We start from the raw sequence: 18,212 nt of genomic DNA, 5'->3' as shown, positions 1-18,212 counted from the left end.
AAAAGCGATTTCGGCAATAAAATTTAAAACGCGTGTAAAACATAAACCAAACGATGAAATTGGTTATTTCTTCATGTATAATGATCAACTCGATACTCCCTAGCCCCCAACAGCCTTTTTTTTCATAACACTTTAACCAGAGTGACGGGAGAGCGGCATTTCAGAAAACGTGCTTATCTCGGCGAGAAAAAGCGATTTCGGCAATAAAATTTAAAACGCGTGTAAAACATAAACCAAACGATGAAATTGGTTATTTCTTCATGTATAATGATCAACTCGATACTCCCTAGCCCCCAACAGCCTTTTTTTTCATAACACTTTAACCAGAGTGACGGGAGAGCGGCATTTCAGAAAACGTGCTTATCTCGGCGAGAAAAAGCGATTTCGGCAATAAAATTTAAAACGCGTGTAAAACATAAACCAAACGATGAAATTGGTTATTTCTTCATGTATAATGATCAACTCGATACTCCCTAGCCCCCAACAGCCTTTTTTTTCATAACACTTTAACCAGAGTGACGGGAGAGCGGCATTTCAGAAAACGTGCTTATCTCGGCGGGAAAAAGCGATTTCGGCAATAAAATTTAAAACGCGTGTAAAACATAAACCAAACGATGAAATTGGTTATTTCTTCATGTATAATGATCAACTCGATACTCCCTAGCCCCCAACAGCCTTTTTTTTCATAACACTTTAACCAGAGTGACGGGAGAGCGGCATTTCAGAAAACGTGCTTATCTCGGCGAGAAAAAGCGATTTCGGCAATAAAATTTAAAACGCGTGTAAAACATAAACCAAACGATGAAATTGGTTATTTCTTCATGTATAATGATCAACTCGATACTCCCTAGCCCCCAACAGGCTTTTTTTTCATAACACTTTAACCAGAGTGACGGGAGAGCGGCATTTCAGAAAACGTGCTTATCTCGGCGAGAAAAAGCGATTTCGGCAATAAAATTTAAAACGCGTGTAAAACATAAACCAAACGATGAAATTGGTTATTTCTTCATGTATAATGATCAACTCGATACTCCCTAGCCCCCAACAGCCTTTTTTTTCATAACACTTTAACCAGAGTGACGGGAGAGCGGCATTTCAGAAAACGTGCTTATCTCGGCGAGAAAAAGCGATTTCGGCAATAAAATTTAAAACGCGTGTAAAACATAAACCAAACGATGAAATTGGTTATTTCTTCATGTATAATGATCAACTCGATACTCCCTAGCCCCCAACAGCCTTTTTTTTCATAACACTTTAACCAGAGTGACGGGAGAGCGGCATTTCAGAAAACGTGCTTATCTCGGCGAGAAAAAGCGATTTCGGCAATAAAATTTAAAACGCGTGTAAAACATAAACCAAACGATGAAATTGGTTATTTCTTCATGTATAAGGATCAACTCGATACTCCCTAGCCCCCAACAGCCTTTTTTTTCATAACACTTTAACCAGAGTGACGGGAGAGCGGCATTTCAGAAAACGTGCTTATCTCGGCGAGAAAAAGCGATTTCGGCAATAAAATTTAAAACGCGTGTAAAATATAAACCAAACGATGAAATTGGTTATTTCTTCATGTATAATGATCAACTCGATACTCCCTAGCCCCCAACAGCCTTTTTTTTCATAACACTTTAACCAGAGTGACGGGAGAGCGGCATTTCAGAAAACGTGCTTATCTCGGCGAGAAAAAGCGATTTCGGCAATAAAATTTAAAACGCGTGTAAAACATAAACCAAACGATGAAATTGGTTATTTCTTCATGTATAATGATCAACTCGATACTCCCTAGCCCCCAACAGCCTTTTTTTTCATAACACTTTAACCAGAGTGACGGGAGAGCGGCATTTCAGAAAACGTGCTTATCTCGGCGAGAAAAAGCGATTTCGGCAATAAAATTTAAAACGCGTGTAAAACATAAACCAAACGATGAAATTGGTTATTTCTTCATGTATAATGATCAACTCGATACTCCCTAGCCCCCAACAGCCTTTTTTTTCACAACACTTTAACCAGAGTGACGGGAGAGCGGCATTTCAGAAAACGTGCTTATCTCGGCGAGAAAAAGCGATTTCGGCAATAAAATTTAAAACGCGTGTAAAACATAAACCAAACGATGAAATTGGTTATTTCTTCATGTATAATGATCAACTCGATACTCCCTAGCCCCCAACAGCCTTTTTTTTCATAACACTTTAACCAGAGTGACGGGAGAGCGGCATTTCAGAAAACGTGCTTATCTCGGCGAGAAAAAGCGATTTCGGCAATAAAATTTAAAACGCGTGTAAAACATAAACCAAACGATGAAAATGGTTATTTCTTCATGTATAATGATCAACTCGATACTCCCTAGCCCCCAACAGCCTTTTTTTTCATAACACTTTAACCAGAGTGACGGGAGAGCGGCATTTCAGAAAACGTGCTTATCTCGGCGAGAAAAAGCGATTTCGGCAATAAAATTTAAAACGCGTGTAAAACATAAACCAAACGATGAAATTGGTTATTTCTTCATGTATAATGATCAACTCGATACTCCCTAGCCCCCAACAGCCTTTTTTTTCATAACACTTTAACCAGAGTGACGGGAGAGCGGCATTTCAGAAAACGTGCTTATCTCGGCGAGAAAAAGCGATTTCGGCAATAAAATTTAAAACGCGTGTAAAACATAAACGAAACGATGAAATTGGTTATTTCTTCATGTATAATGATCAACTCGATACTCCCTAGCCCCCAACAGCCTTTTTTTTCATAACACTTTAACCAGAGTGACGGGAGAGCGGCATTTCAGAAAACGTGCTTATCTCGGCGAGAAAAAGCGATTTCGGCAATAAAATTTAAAACGCGTGTAAAACATAAACCAAACGATGAAATTGGTTATTTCTTCATGTATAATGTTCAACTCGATACTCCCTAGCCCCCAACAGCCTTTTTTTTCATAACACTTTAACCAGAGTGACGGGAGAGCGGCATTTCAGAAAACGTGCTTATCTCGGCGAGAAAAAGCGATTTCGGCAATAAAATTTAAAACGCGTGTAAAACATAAACCAAACGATGAAATTGGTAATTTCTTCATGTATAATGATCAACTCGATACTCCCTAGCCCCCAACAGCCTTTTTTTTCATAACACTTTAACCAGAGTGACGGGAGAGCGGCATTTCAGAAAACGTGCTTATCTCGGCGAGAAAAAGCGATTTCGGCAATAAAATTTAAAACGCGTGTAAAACATAAACCAAACGATGAAATTGGTTATTTCTTCATGTATAATGATCAACTCGATACTCCCTAGCCCCCAACAGCCTTTTTTTTCATAACACTTTAACCAGAGTGACGGGAGAGCGGCATTTCAGAAAACGTGCTTATCTCGGCGAGAAAAAGCGATTTCGGCAATAAAATTTAAAACGCGTGTAAAACATAAACCAAACGATGAAATTGGTTATTTCTTCATGTATAACGATCAACTCGATACTCCCTAGCCCCCAACAGCCTTTTTTTTCACAACACTTTAACCAGAGTGACGGGAGAGCGGCATTTCAGAAAACGTGCTTATCTCGGCGAGAAAAAGCGATTTCGGCAATAAAATTTAAAACGCGTGTAAAACATAAACCAAACGATGAAATTGGTTATTTCTTCATGTATAATGATCAACTCGATACTCCCTAGCCCCCAACAGCCTTTTTTTTCATAACACTTTAACCAGAGTGACGGGAGAGCGGCATTTCAGAAAACGTGCTTATCTCGGCGAGAAAAAGCGATTTCGGCAATAAAATTTAAAACGCGTGTAAAACATAAACCAAACGATGAAATTGGTTATTTCTTCATGTATAATGATCAACTCGATACTCCCTAGCCCCCAACAGCCTTTTTTTTCATAACACTTTAACCAGAGTGACGGGAGAGCGGCATTTCAGAAAACGTGCTTATCTCGGCGAGAAAAAGCGATTTCGGCAATAAAATTTAAAACGCGTGTAAAACATAAACCAAACGATGAAATTGGTTATTTCTTCATGTATAATGATCAACTCGATACTCCCTAGCCCCCAACAGCCTTTTTTTTCATAACACTTTAACCAGAGTGACGGGAGAGCGGCATTTCAGAAAACGTGCTTATCTCGGCGAGAAAAAGCGATTTCGGCAATAAAATTTAAAACGCGTGTAAAACATAAACCAAACGATGAAATTGGTTATTTCTTCATGTATAATGATCAACTCGATACTCCCTAGCCCCCAACAGCCTTTTTTTTCATAACACTTTAACCAGAGTGACGGGAGAGCGGCATTTCAGAAAACGTGCTTATCTCGGCGAGAAAAAGCGATTTCGGCAATACAATTTAAAACGCGTGTAAAACATAAACCAAACGATGAAATTGGTTATTTCTTCATGTATAATGATCAACTCGATACTCCCTAGCCCCCAACAGCCTTTTTTTTCATAACACTTTAACCAGAGTGACGGGAGAGCGGCATTTCAGAAAACGTGCTTATCTCGGCGAGAAAAAGCGATTTCGGCAATAAAATTTAAAACGCGTGTAAAACATAAACCAAGCGATGAAATTGGTTATTTCTTCATGTATAATGATCAACTCGATACTCCCTAGCCCCCAACAGCCTTTTTTTTCAAAACACTTTAACCAGAGTGACGGGAGAGCGGCATTTCAGAAAACGTGCTTATCTCGGCGAGAAAAAGCGATTTCGGCAATAAAATTTAAAACGCGTGTAAAACATAAACCAAACGATGAAATTGGTAATTTCTTCATGTATAATGATCAACTCGATACTCCCTAGCCCCCAACAGCCTTTTTTTTCATAACACTTTAACCAGAGTGACGGGAGAGCGGCATTTCAGAAAACGTGCTTATCTCGGCGAGAAAAAGCGATTTCGGCAATAAAATTTAAAACGCGTGTAAAACATAAACCAAACGAGGAAATTGGTTATTTCTTCATGTATAATGATCAACTCGATACTCCCTAGCCCCCAACCGACTTTTTTTTCATAACACTTTAACCAGAGTGACGGGAGAGCGGCATTTCAGAAAACGTGCTTATCTCGGCGAGAAAAAGCGATTTCGGCAATAAAATTTAAAACGCGTGTAAAACATAAACCAAGCGATGAAATTGGTTATTTCTTCATGTATAATGATCAACTCGATACTCCCTAGCCCCCAACAGCCTTTTTTTTCATAACACTTTAACCAGAGTGACGGGAGAGCGGCATTTCAGAAAACGTGCTTATCTCGGCGAGAAAAAGCGATTTCGGCAATAAAATTTAAAACGCGTGTAAAACATAAACCAAACGATGAAATTGGTAATTTCTTCATGTATAATGATCAACTCGATACTCCCTAGCCCCCAACAGCCTTTTTTTTCATAACACTTTAACCAGAGTGACGGGAGAGCGGCATTTCAGAAAACGTGCTTATCTCGGCGAGAAAAAGCAATTTCGGCAATAAAATTTAAAACGCGTGTAAAACATAAACCAAACGAGGAAATTGGTTATTTCTTCATGTATAATGATCAACTCGATACTCCCTAGCCCCCAACCGACTTTTTTTTCATAACACTTTAACCAGAGTGACGGGAGAGCGGCATTTCAGAAAACGTGCTTATCTCGGCGAGAAAAAGCGATTTCGGCAATAAAATTTAAAACGCGTGTAAAACATAAACCAAACGATGAAATTGGTTATTTCTTCATGTATAATGATCAACTCGATACTCCCTAGCCCCCAACAGCCTTTTTTTTCATAACACTTTAACCAGAGTGACGGGAGAGCGGCATTTCAGAAAACGTGCTTATCTCGGCGAGAAAAAGCGATTTCGGCAATAAAATTTAAAACGCGTGTAAAACATAAACCAAACGATGAAATTGGTTATTTCTTCATGTATAATGATCAACTCGAGTCGAGCTCCAGGGAGAGAGGCTGATTTTTCGCTTTTTGAGGCCGACCGACGAACCGGCGCGGGGCGGACTCAAAAGCCCGCAGAGCCGTAGGCACTTAGAAAAGTTTCGCCTTTGGCTGTGAGCTCTAGGGGGAGAGGCTGATTTTGCGTTATTTCAGGCCGGCTGGAGAACCGGCGCGGGTCGGATGCACAATCCCCGCAGAGCCGTGGGCACTTAGAAAATTTTCGCCAAGTTGGCTGTGAGCGCCTGGTACCTAATATGGAAGTATAGAGGCCGACTTTCGGGCAAGATCACGCCGGGTTAGGCTTCCAGGACCCCGGCTAAGCAATTTTACCGGGCCGCCCGGTTCTTTTTTTGAACCAGCCCGGTTCTTTTTACACTTCCAGCTGGAGCTCAGCAGCGGCTTTTTGCGCAAGATCACATCGGGTTAGGCTTCCAGGACCTCGGCTAAGCAATTCTACCGGGCCGCCCGGTTCTTTTTTTGAACCAGCCCGGTTCTTTTTACACTTCCAGCTGGAGCTCACGAGCGGCTTTTTGGACAAGATCGCGGCGTGTTAGGCTTCCAGAGCCCCGGCTAAGCAATTTTACCGGCCGGCCCGGTTCTTTTTTTTTTTAACCAGCCCGGTTCTTTTTACACTTCAGGGTGGAGCTCAGCAGCGGCTTTTTGGACAATATCACGCCGGGTTAGGCTTCCAGGACCCCGGCTAAGCAATTTTACCGGGCCGCCCGGTTCTTTTTTTTAACCAGCCCGGTTCTTTTTACACTTCCAGCTGGAGCTCAGCAGCGGCTTTTTGGACAAAATCACGCCGTGTTAGGCTTCCAGAGCCCCGGCTAAGCAATTTTACCGGGTCGCCCGGTTCTTTTTTTAACCAGCCCTGTTCTTTTTTTAACCAGCCCGGTTCTTTTTAAACTTCCAGCTGGAGCTCAGCAGCGGCTTTTTGCACAGTATCACGCCGGGTTAGGCTTCCAGGACCCCGGCTAAGCAATTTTACCGGGCTGCCCGTTACTATTTTTTTAACCAGCCCGGTTCTTTTTACACTTCCAGCTGGAGCTCAGCAGCGGCTTTTTGGACAATATCACGCCGGGTTAGGCTTCCAGGACCCCGGCTAAGCAATTTTACAAGCCCGCCCGGTTATTTTTTAAACCAGCCCGTTTCTTTTTACACTTCCAGCTGGAGCTCACGAGCGGCTTTTTGGACAAGATCACGCCGGGTTAGGCTTCCAGAGCCCCGGCAAAGCAATTTTAACGGGCCGCCCGGTTCTTTTTTTTTAACAAGCCCGGTTCTTTTTACACTTCCAGCTGGAGCTCAGCAGCGGCTTTTTGGACAAGATCACGCCGTGTTAAGCTTCCAGAGCCCCGGCAAAGCAATTTTACCGGCCCGCCCGGTTCTTTTTTGAACCAGCCCGGGTCTTTTTTTAACCAGCCCGGTTCTTTTAACACTTCCAGCTGGAGCTCACGAGCGGCTTTTTGGACAAGATCACGCCGTGTTAGGCTTCCAGAGCCCCGGCTAAGCAATTTTACCGGGTCGCCCGGTTCTTTTTTTAACCAGCCCGGTTCTTTTTACACTTCCAGCTGGAGCTCAGCAGCGGCTTTTTGCACAAGATCACGCCGGGTTAGGCTTCCAGGACCCCGGCTAAGCAGATCAACTTGATACTCCCTAGCCCCCAACAGCCCTTTTTTTTTTTTTTTTTATAACAAATTAACTAGAGTGACGGGAGAGCGACATTTCAGAAAACGTGCTTATCTCGGCGAGAAAAAGCGATTTCGGCAATAAAATTTAAAACGCGTGTAAAACATAAACCAAACGATGAAATTGGTTATTTCTTCATGTATAATGATCAACTCGATACTCCCTAGCCCCCAACAGCCTTTTTTTTCATAACACTTTAACCAGAGTGACGGGAGAGCGGCATTTCAGAAAACGTGCTTATCTCGGCGAGAAAAAGCGATTTCGGCAATAAAATTTAAAACGCGTGTAAAACATAAACCAAACGATGAAATTGGTTATTTCTTCATGTATAATGATCAACTCGATACTCCCTAGCCCCCAACAGCCTTTTTTTTCATAACACTTTAACCAGAGTGACGGGAGAGCGGCATTTCAGAAAACGTGCTTATCTCGGCGAGAAAAAGCGATTTCGGCAATAAAATTTAAAACGCGTGTAAAACATAAACCAAACGATGAATTTGGTTATTTCTTCATGTATAATGATCAACTCGATACTCCCTAGCCCCCAACAGCCTTTTTTTTCATAACACTTTAACCAGAGTGACGGGAGAGCGGCATTTCAGAAAACGTGCTTATCTCGGCGAGAAAAAGCGATTTCGGCAATAAAATTTAAAACGCGTGTAAAACATAAACCAAACGATGAAATTGGTTATTTCTTCATGTATAATGATCAACTCGATACTCCCTAGCCCCCAACCGACTTTTTTTTCATAACACTTTAACCAGAGTGACGGGAGAGCGGCATTTCAGAAAACGTGCTAATCTCGGCGAGAAAAAGCGATTTCGGCAATAAAATTTAAAACGCGTGTAAAACATAAACCAAACGATGAAATTGGTTATTTCTTCATGTATAATGATCAACTCGATACTCCCTAGCCCCCAACAGCCTTTTTTTTCACAACACTTTAACCAGAGTGACGGGAGAGCGGCATTTCAGAAAACGTGCTTATCTCGGCGAGAAAAAGCGATTTCGGCAATAAAATTTAAAACGCGTGTAAAACATAAACCAAACGATGAAATTGGTTATTTCTTCATGTATAATGATCAACTCGATACTCCCTAGCCCCCAACAGCCTTTTTTTTCATAACACTTTAACCAGAGTGACTGGAGAGCGGCATTTCAGAAAACGTGCTTATCTCGGCGAGAAAAAGCGATTTCGGCAATAAAATTTAAAACGCGTGTAAAACATAAACCAAACGATGAAATTGGTTATTTCTTCATGTATAATGATCAACTCGAGTCGAGCTCCAGGGAGAGAGGCTGATTTTTCGCTTTTTGAGGCCGACCGACGAACCGGCGCGGGGCGGACTCAAAAGCCCGCAGAGCCGTAGGCACTTAGAAAAGTTTCGCCTTTGGCTGTGAGCTCTAGGGGGAGAGGCTGATTTTGCGTTATTTCAGGCCGGCTGGAGAACCGGCGCGGGTCGGATGCACAATCCCCGCAGAGCCGTGGGCACTTAGAAAATTTTCGCCAAGTTGGCTGTGAGCGCCTGGTACCTAATATGGAAGTATAGAGGCCGACTTTCGGGCAAGATCACGCCGGGTTAGGCTTCCAGGACCCCGGCTAAGCAATTTTACCGGGCCGCCCGGTTCTTTTTTTGAACCAGCCCGGTTCTTTTTACACTTCCAGCTGGAGCTCAGCAGCGGCTTTTTGCGCAAGATCACATCGGGTTAGGCTTCCAGGACCTCGGCTAAGCAATTCTACCGGGCCGCCCGGTTCTTTTTTTGAACCAGCCCGGTTCTTTTTACACTTCCAGCTGGAGCTCACGAGCGGCTTTTTGGACAAGATCGCGGCGTGTTAGGCTTCCAGAGCCCCGGCTAAGCAATTTTACCGGCCGGCCCGGTTCTTTTTTTTTTTTAACCAGCCCGGTTCTTTTTACACTTCAGGGTGGAGCTCAGCAGCGGCTTTTTGGACAATATCACGCCGGGTTAGGCTTCCAGGACCCCGGCTAAGCAATTTTACCGGGCCGCCCGGTTCTTTTTTTTAACCAGCCCGGTTCTTTTTACACTTCCAGCTGGAGCTCAGCAGCGGCTTTTTGGACAAAATCACGCCGTGTTAGGCTTCCAGAACCCCGGCTAAGCAATTTTACCGGGTCGCCCGGTTCTTTTTTTAACCAGCCCTGTTCTTTTTTTAACCAGCCCGGTTCTTTTTAAACTTCCAGCTGGAGCTCAGCAGCGGCTTTTTGCACAGTATCACGCCGGGTTAGGCTTCCAGGACCCCGGCTAAGCAATTTTACCGGGCCGCCCGTTACTATTTTTTTAACCAGCCCGGTTCTTTTTACACTTCCAGCTGGAGCTCAGCAGCGGCTTTTTGGACAATATCACGCCGGGTTAGGCTTCCAGGACCCCGGCTAAGCAATTTTACAAGCCCGCCCGGTTATTTTTTAAACCAGCCCGTTTCTTTTTACACTTCCAGCTGGAGCTCACGAGCGGCTTTTTGGACAAGATCACGCCGGGTTAGGCTTCCAGAGCCCCGGCAAAGCAATTTTAACGGGCCGCCCGGTTCTTTTTTTTTAACAAGCCCGGTTCTTTTTACACTTCCAGCTGGAGCTCAGCAGCGGCTTTTTGGACAAGATCACGCCGTGTTAAGCTTCCAGAGCCCCGGCAAAGCAACTTTACCGGCCCGCCCGGTTCTTTTTTGAACCAGCCCGGGACTTTTTTTAACCAGCCCGGTTCTTTTAACACTTCCAGGTGGAGCTCACGAGCGGCTTTTTGGACAAGATCACGCCGTGTTAGGCTTCCAGAGCCCCGGCTAAGCAATTTTACCGGGTCGCCCGGTTCTTTTTTTAACCAGCCCGGTTCTTTTTACACTTCCAGCTGGAGCTCAGCAGGGGCTTTTTGCACAAGATCACGCCGGGTTAGGCTTCCAGGACCCCGGCTAAGCAGATCAACTTGATACTCCCTAGCCCCCAACAGCCCTTTTTTTTTATTTTTTTTTATAACAAATTAACTAGAGTGACGGGAGAGCGACATTTCAGAAAACGTGCTTATCTCGGCGAGAAAAAGCGATTTCGGCAATAAAATTTAAAACGCGTGTAAAACATAAACCAAACGATGAAATTGGTTATTTCTTCATGTATAATGATCAACTCGATACTCCCTAGCCCCCAACAGCCTTTTTTTTCATAACACTTTAACCAGAGTGACGGGAGAGCGGCATTTCAGAAAACGTGCTTATCTCGGCGAGAAAAAGCGATTTCGGCAATAAAATTTAAAACGCGTGTAAAACATAAACCAAGCGATGAAATTGGTTATTTCTTCATGTATAATGATCAACTCGATACTCCCTAGCCCCCAACAGCCTTTTTTTTCATAACACTTTAACCAGAGTGACGGGAGAGCGGCATTTCAGAAAACGTGCTTATCTCGGCGAGAAAAAGCGATTTCGGCAATAAAATTTAAAACGCGTGTAAAACATAAACCAAACGATGAAATTGGTAATTTCTTCATGTATAATGATCAACTCGATACTCCCTAGCCCCCAACAGCCTTTTTTTTCATAACACTTTAACCAGAGTGACGGGAGAGCGGCATTTCAGAAAACGTGCTTATCTTGGCGAGAAAAAGCGATTTCGGCAATAAAATTTAAAACGCGTGTAAAACATAAACCAAACGAGGAAATTGGTTATTTCTTCATGTATAATGATCAACTCGATACTCCCTAGCCCCCAACAGCCTTTTTTTTCATAACACTTTAACCAGAGTGACGGGAGAGCGGCATTTCAGAAAACGTGCTTATCTCGGCGAGAAAAAGCGATTTCGGCAATAAAATTTAAAACGCGTGTAAAACATAAACCAAACGATGAAATTGGTTATTTCTTCATGTATAATGATCAACTCGATACTCCCTAGCCCCCAACAGCCTTTTTTTTCATAACACTTTAACCAGAGTGACGGGAGAGCGGCATTTCAGAAAACGTGCTTATCTCGGCGAGAAAAAGCGATTTCGGCAATAAAATTTAAAACGCGTGTAAAACATAAACCAAACGATGAAATTGGTTATTTCTTCATGTATAATGATCAACTCGATACTCCCTAGCCCCCAACAGCCTTTTTTTTCATAACACTTTAACCAGAGTGACGGGAGAGCGGCATTTCAGAAAACGTGCTTATCTCGGCGAGAAAAAGCGATTTCGGCAATAACATTTAAAACGCGTGTAAAACATAAACCAAACGATGAAATTGGTTATTTCTTCATGTATAATGATCAACTCGATACTCCCTAGCCCCCAACAGCCTTTTTTTTCATAACACTTTAACCAGAGTGACGGGAGAGCGGCATTTCAGAAAACGTGCTTATCTCGGCGAGAAAAAGCGATTTCGGCAATAAAATTTAAAACGCGTGTAAAACATAAACCAAACGATGAATTTGGTTATTTCTTCATGTATAATGATCAATTCGATACTCCCTAGCCCCCAACAGCCTTTTTTTTCATAACACTTTAACCAGAGTGACGGGAGAGCGGCATTTCAGAAAACGTGCTTATCTCGGCGAGAAAAAGCGATTTCGGCAATAAAATTTAAAACGCGTGTAAAACATAAACCAAACGATGAAATTGGTTATTTCTTCATGTATAATGATCAACTCGATACTCCCTAGCCCCCAACAGCCTTTTTTTTCATAACACTTTAACCAGAGTGACGGGAGAGCGGCATTTCAGAAAACGTGCTTATCTCGGCGAGAAAAAGCGATTTCGGCAATAAAATTTAAAACGCGTGTAAAACATAAACCAAACGATGAAATTGGTTATTTCTTCATGTATAATGATCAACTCGATACTCCCTAGCCCCCAACAGCCTTTTTTTTCATAACACTTTAACCAGAGTGACGGGAGAGCGGCATTTCAGAAAACGTGCTTATCTCGGCGAGAAAAAGCGATTTCGGCAATAAAATTTAAAACGCGTGTAAAACATAAACCAAACGATGAAATTGGTTATTTCTTCATGTATAATGTTCAACTCGATACTCCCTAGCCCCCAACAGCCTTTTTTTTCACAACACTTTAACCAGAGTGACGGGAGAGCGGCATTTCAGAAAACGTGCTTATCTCGGCGAGAAAAAGCGATTTCGGCAATAAAATTTAAAACGCGTGTAAAACATAAACCAAACGATGAAATTGGTTATTTCTTCATGTATAATGATCAACTCGATACTCCCTAGCCCCCAACAGCCTTTTTTTTCATAACACTTTAACCAGAGTGACGGGAGAGCGGCATTTCAGAAAACGTGCTTATCTCGGCGAGAAAAAGCGATTTCGGCAATAAAATTTAAAACGCGTGTTAAACATAAACCAAACGATGAAATTGGTTATTTCTTCATGTATAATGATCAACTCGATACTCCCTAGCCCCCAACAGCCTTTTTTTTCATAACACTTTAACCAGAGTGACGAGAGAGTGGCATTTCAGAAAACGTGCTTATCTCGGCGAGAAAAAGCGATTTCGGCAATAAAATTTAAAACGCGTGTAAAACATAAACCAAACGATGAAATTGGTTATTTCTTCATGTATAATGATCAACTCGATACTCCCTAGCCCCCAACAGCCTTTTTTTCATAACACTTTAACCAGAGTGACGGGAGAGCGGCATTTCAGAAAACGTGCTTATCTCGGCGAGAAAAAGCGATTTCGGCAATAAAATTTAAAACGCGTGTAAAACATAAACCAAACGATGAAATTGGTTATTTCTTCATGTATAATGATCAACTCGATACTCCCTAGCCCCCAACAGCCTTTTTTTTCATAACACTTTAACCAGAGTGACGGGAGAGGGGCATTTCAGAAAACGTGCTTATCTCGGCGAGAAAAAGCGATTTCGGCAATAAAATTTAAAACGCGTGTAAAACATAAACCAAACGATGAAATTGGTTATTTCTTCATGTATAATGATCAACTCGATACTCCCTAGCCCCCAACAGCCTTTTTTTTCATAACACTTTAACCAGAGTGACGGGAGAGCGGCATTTCAGAAAACGTGCTTATCTCGGCGAGAAAAAGCGATTTCGGCAATAAAATTTAAAACGCGTGTAAAACATAAACCAAACGATGAAATTGGTTATTTCTTCATGTATAATGTTCAACTCGATACTCCCTAGCCCCCAACAGCCTTTTTTTTCACAACACTTTAACCAGAGTGACGGGAGAGCGACATTTCAGAAAACGTGCTTATCTCGGCGAGAAAAAGCGATTTCGGCAATAAAATTTAAAACGCGTGTAAAACATAAACCAAACGATGAAATTGGTTATTTCTTCATGTATAATGATCAACTCGATACTCCCTAGCCCCCAACAGCCTTTTTTTTCATAACACTTTAACCAGAGTGACGGGAGAGCGGCATTTCAGAAAACGTGCTTATCTCGGCGAGAAAAAGCGATTTCGGCAATAAAATTTAAAACGCGTGTAAAACATAAACCAAACGATGAAATTGGTTATTTCTTCATGTATAATGATCAACTCGATACTCCCTAGCCCCCAACAGCCTTTTTTTTCCACAACACTTTAACCAGAGTGACGGGAGAGCGGCATTTCAGAAAACGTGCTTATCTCGGCGAGAAAAAGCGATTTCGGCAATAAAATTTAAAACGCGTGTAAAACATAAACCAAACGATGAAATTGGTTATTTCTTCATGTATAATGATCAACTCGAGTCGAGCTCCAGGGAGAGAGGCTGATTTTTCGCTTTTTGAGGCCGACCGACGAACCGGCGCGGGGCGGACTCAAAAGCCCGCAGAGCCGTAGGCACTTAGAAAAGTTTCGCCTTTGGCTGTGAGCTCCAGGGGGAGAGGCTGGTTTTGCGTTATTTTAGGCCGGCTGGAGAACCGGCGCGGGTCGGACGCACAATCCCCGCAGAGCCGTGGGCACTTAGAAAATTTTTGCCAAGTTGGCTCTGAGCGCCTGGTACCTAATATGGAAGTATAGAGGCCGACTTTCGGGCAAGATCACGCCGCGTTAGGCTTCCAGGACCCCGGCTAAGGAATTTTACCGGGCCGCCCGGTTCTTTTTTTGAACCAGCCCGGTTCTTTTTACACTTCCAGCTGGAGCTCAGCAGCGGCTTTTTGCGCAAGATCACGCCGGGTTAGGCTTCCAGGACCTCGGCTAAGCAATTCTACCGGGCCGCCCGGTTCTTTTTTTGAACCAGCCCGGTTCTTTTTACACTTCCAGCTGGAGCTCACGAACGGCTTTTTGGACAAGATCGCGGCGTGTTAGGCTTCCAGAGCCAAGGCTAAGCAATTTTACCGGCCGACCCGGTTCTTTTTTTTTTTAACCAGCCCGGTTCTTTTTACACTTCAGGGTGGAGCTCAGCAGCGGCTTTTTGGACAATATCACGCCGGGTTAGGCTTCCAGGACCCCGGCTAAGCAATTTTACCGGGCCGCCCGGTTCTTTTTTTTAACCAGCCCGGTTCTTTTTACACTTCCAGCTGGAGCTCAGCAGCGGCTTTTTGGACAAAATCACGCCGTGTTAGGCTTCCAGAGCCCCGGCTAAGCAATTTTACCGGGTCGCCCGGTTCTTTTTTTAACCAGCCCTGTTCTTTTTTTAACCAGCCCGGTTCTTTTTAAACTTCCAGCTGGAGCTCAGCAGCGGCTTTTTGCACAGTATCACGCCGGGTTAGGCTTCCAGGACCCCGGCTAAGCAATTTTACCGGGCCGCCCGGTACTATTTTTTTAACCAGCCCGGTTCTTTTTACACTTCCAGCTGGAGCTCAGCAGCGGCTTTTTGGACAATATCACGCCGGGTTAGGCTTCCAGGACCTCGGCTAAGCACTTCTAACGGGCCCTGGTCCACCCCTGCCAGCGCATTTCAAAACTTGGCATTAATTTCGACCTAAGAGACGAAGTCTGATTTTTTTCTACCACTTGGGCGGCCTTTTTTTACCCAGAACACCCGCACCGGCACCATAAATTCGAAGGGTGCCGAGTGCGTCGGCGCAGATTCTGCAACGGAGTGACACTTCCCTCTTGTGGACATTCGGCGGTAGGTGAAATGCGCACTCGGTCTTCTCTTTTCTTTTCCTTCCAGTGAAACTTTGGCAACATTCTGCGAGCTGCTGGCTTCCAGAACCTCGGCCAAGCAGGTGGAGGATTTTTTTCCACTTCCAGCTGGAGGTGAGGAGGGACTTTTTGGGCAAGATCACGCCGACTTAGCAAGCAAGGTGGAAGTGCCAGCATGCTCCGTGGCTGGAAGTGTGGATGTGCCAGCACCCTCCCTGCCTATGGAAGTGTGGAGCTCCAGCACCCTCCCTGCCTATGGAAGTGTGGAGCTCCAGCACCCTCCCTGCCTATGGAAGTGTGGAGCTCCAGCACCCTCCCTGCCTATGGAAGTGTGGAGCTCCAGCACCCTCCCTGCCTATGGAAGTGTGGAGCTCCAGCACCCTCCCTGCCTATGGAAGTGTGGAGCTCCAGCACCCTCCCTGCCTATGGAAGTGTGGAGCTCCAGCACCCTCCCTGCCTATGGAAGTGTGGAGCTCCAGCACCCTCCCTGCCTATGGAAGTGTGGAGCTCCAGCACCCTCCCTGCCTATGGAAGTGTGGAGCTCCAGCACCCTCCCTGCCTATGGAAGTGTGGAGCTCCAGCACCCTCCCTGCCTATGGAAGTGTGGAGCTCCAGCACCCTCCCTGCCTATGGAAGTGTGGAGCTCCAGCACCCTCCCTGCCTATGGAAGTGTGGAGCTCCAGCACCCTCCCTGCCTATGGAAGTGTGGAGCTCCAGCACCCCCCGTGGCTATGGAAGTGTGGAGCTCCAGCACCCTCCGTGCCTGGAGCTATGGAGCTATGGAAGTATGGAGCTATGGATCTATGGAAGTATGGAGCTATGGAGCTATGGAAGTATGGAAGTATGGAGCTATGGAGCTATGGAAGTATGGAAGTATGGAGCTATGAAGCTATGGAGCTATGGAGCTATGGAAGTATGGAGCTATGGAGCTCTGGAGCTATGGAAGTATGGAGCTATGGAGCTATGGAGCTATGGAGCTATGGAAGTATGGAGCTATGGAAGTATGGAGCTATGGAGCTCTGGGGCTATGGAGCTCTGGAGCTATGGAAGTATGGAGCTATGGAGCTATGGAGCTATGGAGCTATGGAGCTATGGAGCCACCAGCCAGCACCCTCCGTGGCTCAACCACGCCGGGGCAGAGTTCCAGCCGCTCGGCTTCACTCTCTCACAAGCCCCGCCTGGAGCTCCCCAGCCCGCCCCTGGTACCTCAACTACCGAGGCCAGCCGCTCAACCAGGCCGGCCCAGAGTTCCAGCCACTCGGATAAGCTCTGTCACTCTCCCGCTAAGCAGCCACCGGTAACGGGGAAATGTCGCCGCCTTGTGGACACGCCCTTGTAAATGAATGGGCTTTCGCACTTAGTGCAATTTTCGCCAGCTCCGTGGTTGCAAGTATGGAGCTATGGAGCTATGGAGCCACCAGACAGGCTGGAGCTCTGGAGCTATGGAAGTATGGAGCTCTGGAGCTCTGGAGCTATGGAGCTCTGGGGCTATGGAGGTCTGGAGCTATGGAAGTATGGAGCTATGGAGCTCTGGAGGTATGGAGGTATGGTGCTATGGAGCTCTGAAGCTATGGAGCTATGGAGCTCTGGTGCTCTGCAGCTATGGAAGTATGGAGGTATGGAGCTACGGAAGTATGGAGCTATGGAGCTATGGAGCTCTGGAGGTATGGAGGTATGGTGCTATGGAGCTCTGGAGCTATGGAGCTATGGAGCTCTGGGGCTATGGAAGTATGGACCTATGGAAGTATGGAGCTATGGAGCTATGGAGCTATGGAGCCACCAGCCAGCACCCTCCGTGGCTCAACCACGCCGGCCCAGAGTTCCAGCCGCTCGGCTTCACTCTCTCACAAGCCCCGCCTGGAGCTCCCCAGCCCGCCCCTGGTACCTCAACTACCGAGGCCAGCCGCTCGACCAGGCCGGCCCAGAGTTCCAGCCGCTCGGCTTCACTCTCTCACAAGCCCCGCCTGGAGCTCCCCAGCCCGCCCCTGGTACCTCAACTACCGAGGCCAGCCGCTTGACCAGGCCGGCCCAGAGTTCCAGCCGCTCGGCTTCACTCTCTCACAAGCCCCGCCTGGAGCTCCCCAGCCCACCCCTGGTACCTCAACTACCGAGGCCAGCCGCTCGACCAGGCCGGCCCAGAGTTCCAGCCGCTCGGATAAGCTCTGTCACTCTCCCGCTAAGCAGCCACCGGTAACGGGGAAATGTCGCCGCCTTGTGGACACGCCCTTGTAAATGAATGGGCTTTCGCACTTAGTGCAATTTTCGCCAACTCTCTGACTGGAGCTATGGAAGTATGGAGCTATGGAGCCACCAGCCACCCAGGCTGGAGCTATGGAGCTCTGGAGCTATGGAGCTCTGGTGCTATGGAAGTATGGAGCTCTGGTGCTATGGAAGTATGGAGCTATGGAGCTATGGAAGTATGGAGCTATGGAGCTCTGGAGCTATGGAGCTATGGAGCTATGGAGGTATGGAGCTACGGAGCTATGGAAGTATGGAGCTATGGAAGTACGGAGCTCTGGAGCTCTGGAGCTATGGAGCTCTGGAGCTCTGGAGCTATGGAGCTATGGAAGTATGGAAGTATGGAGCTATGGAGCTATGGAAGT

Source organism: Syngnathus leptorhynchus, unplaced genomic scaffold (genome assembly GCF_054491065.1).
Source record: "Syngnathus leptorhynchus isolate UIUO unplaced genomic scaffold, UIUO_Slep HiC_scaffold_93, whole genome shotgun sequence".
NCBI classification, from domain to species: Eukaryota; Metazoa; Chordata; class Actinopteri; order Syngnathiformes; family Syngnathidae; genus Syngnathus; species Syngnathus leptorhynchus.
The sequence above is the reverse complement of the archived record's forward strand: the minus strand, read 5'-3'. Positions refer to the sequence as shown.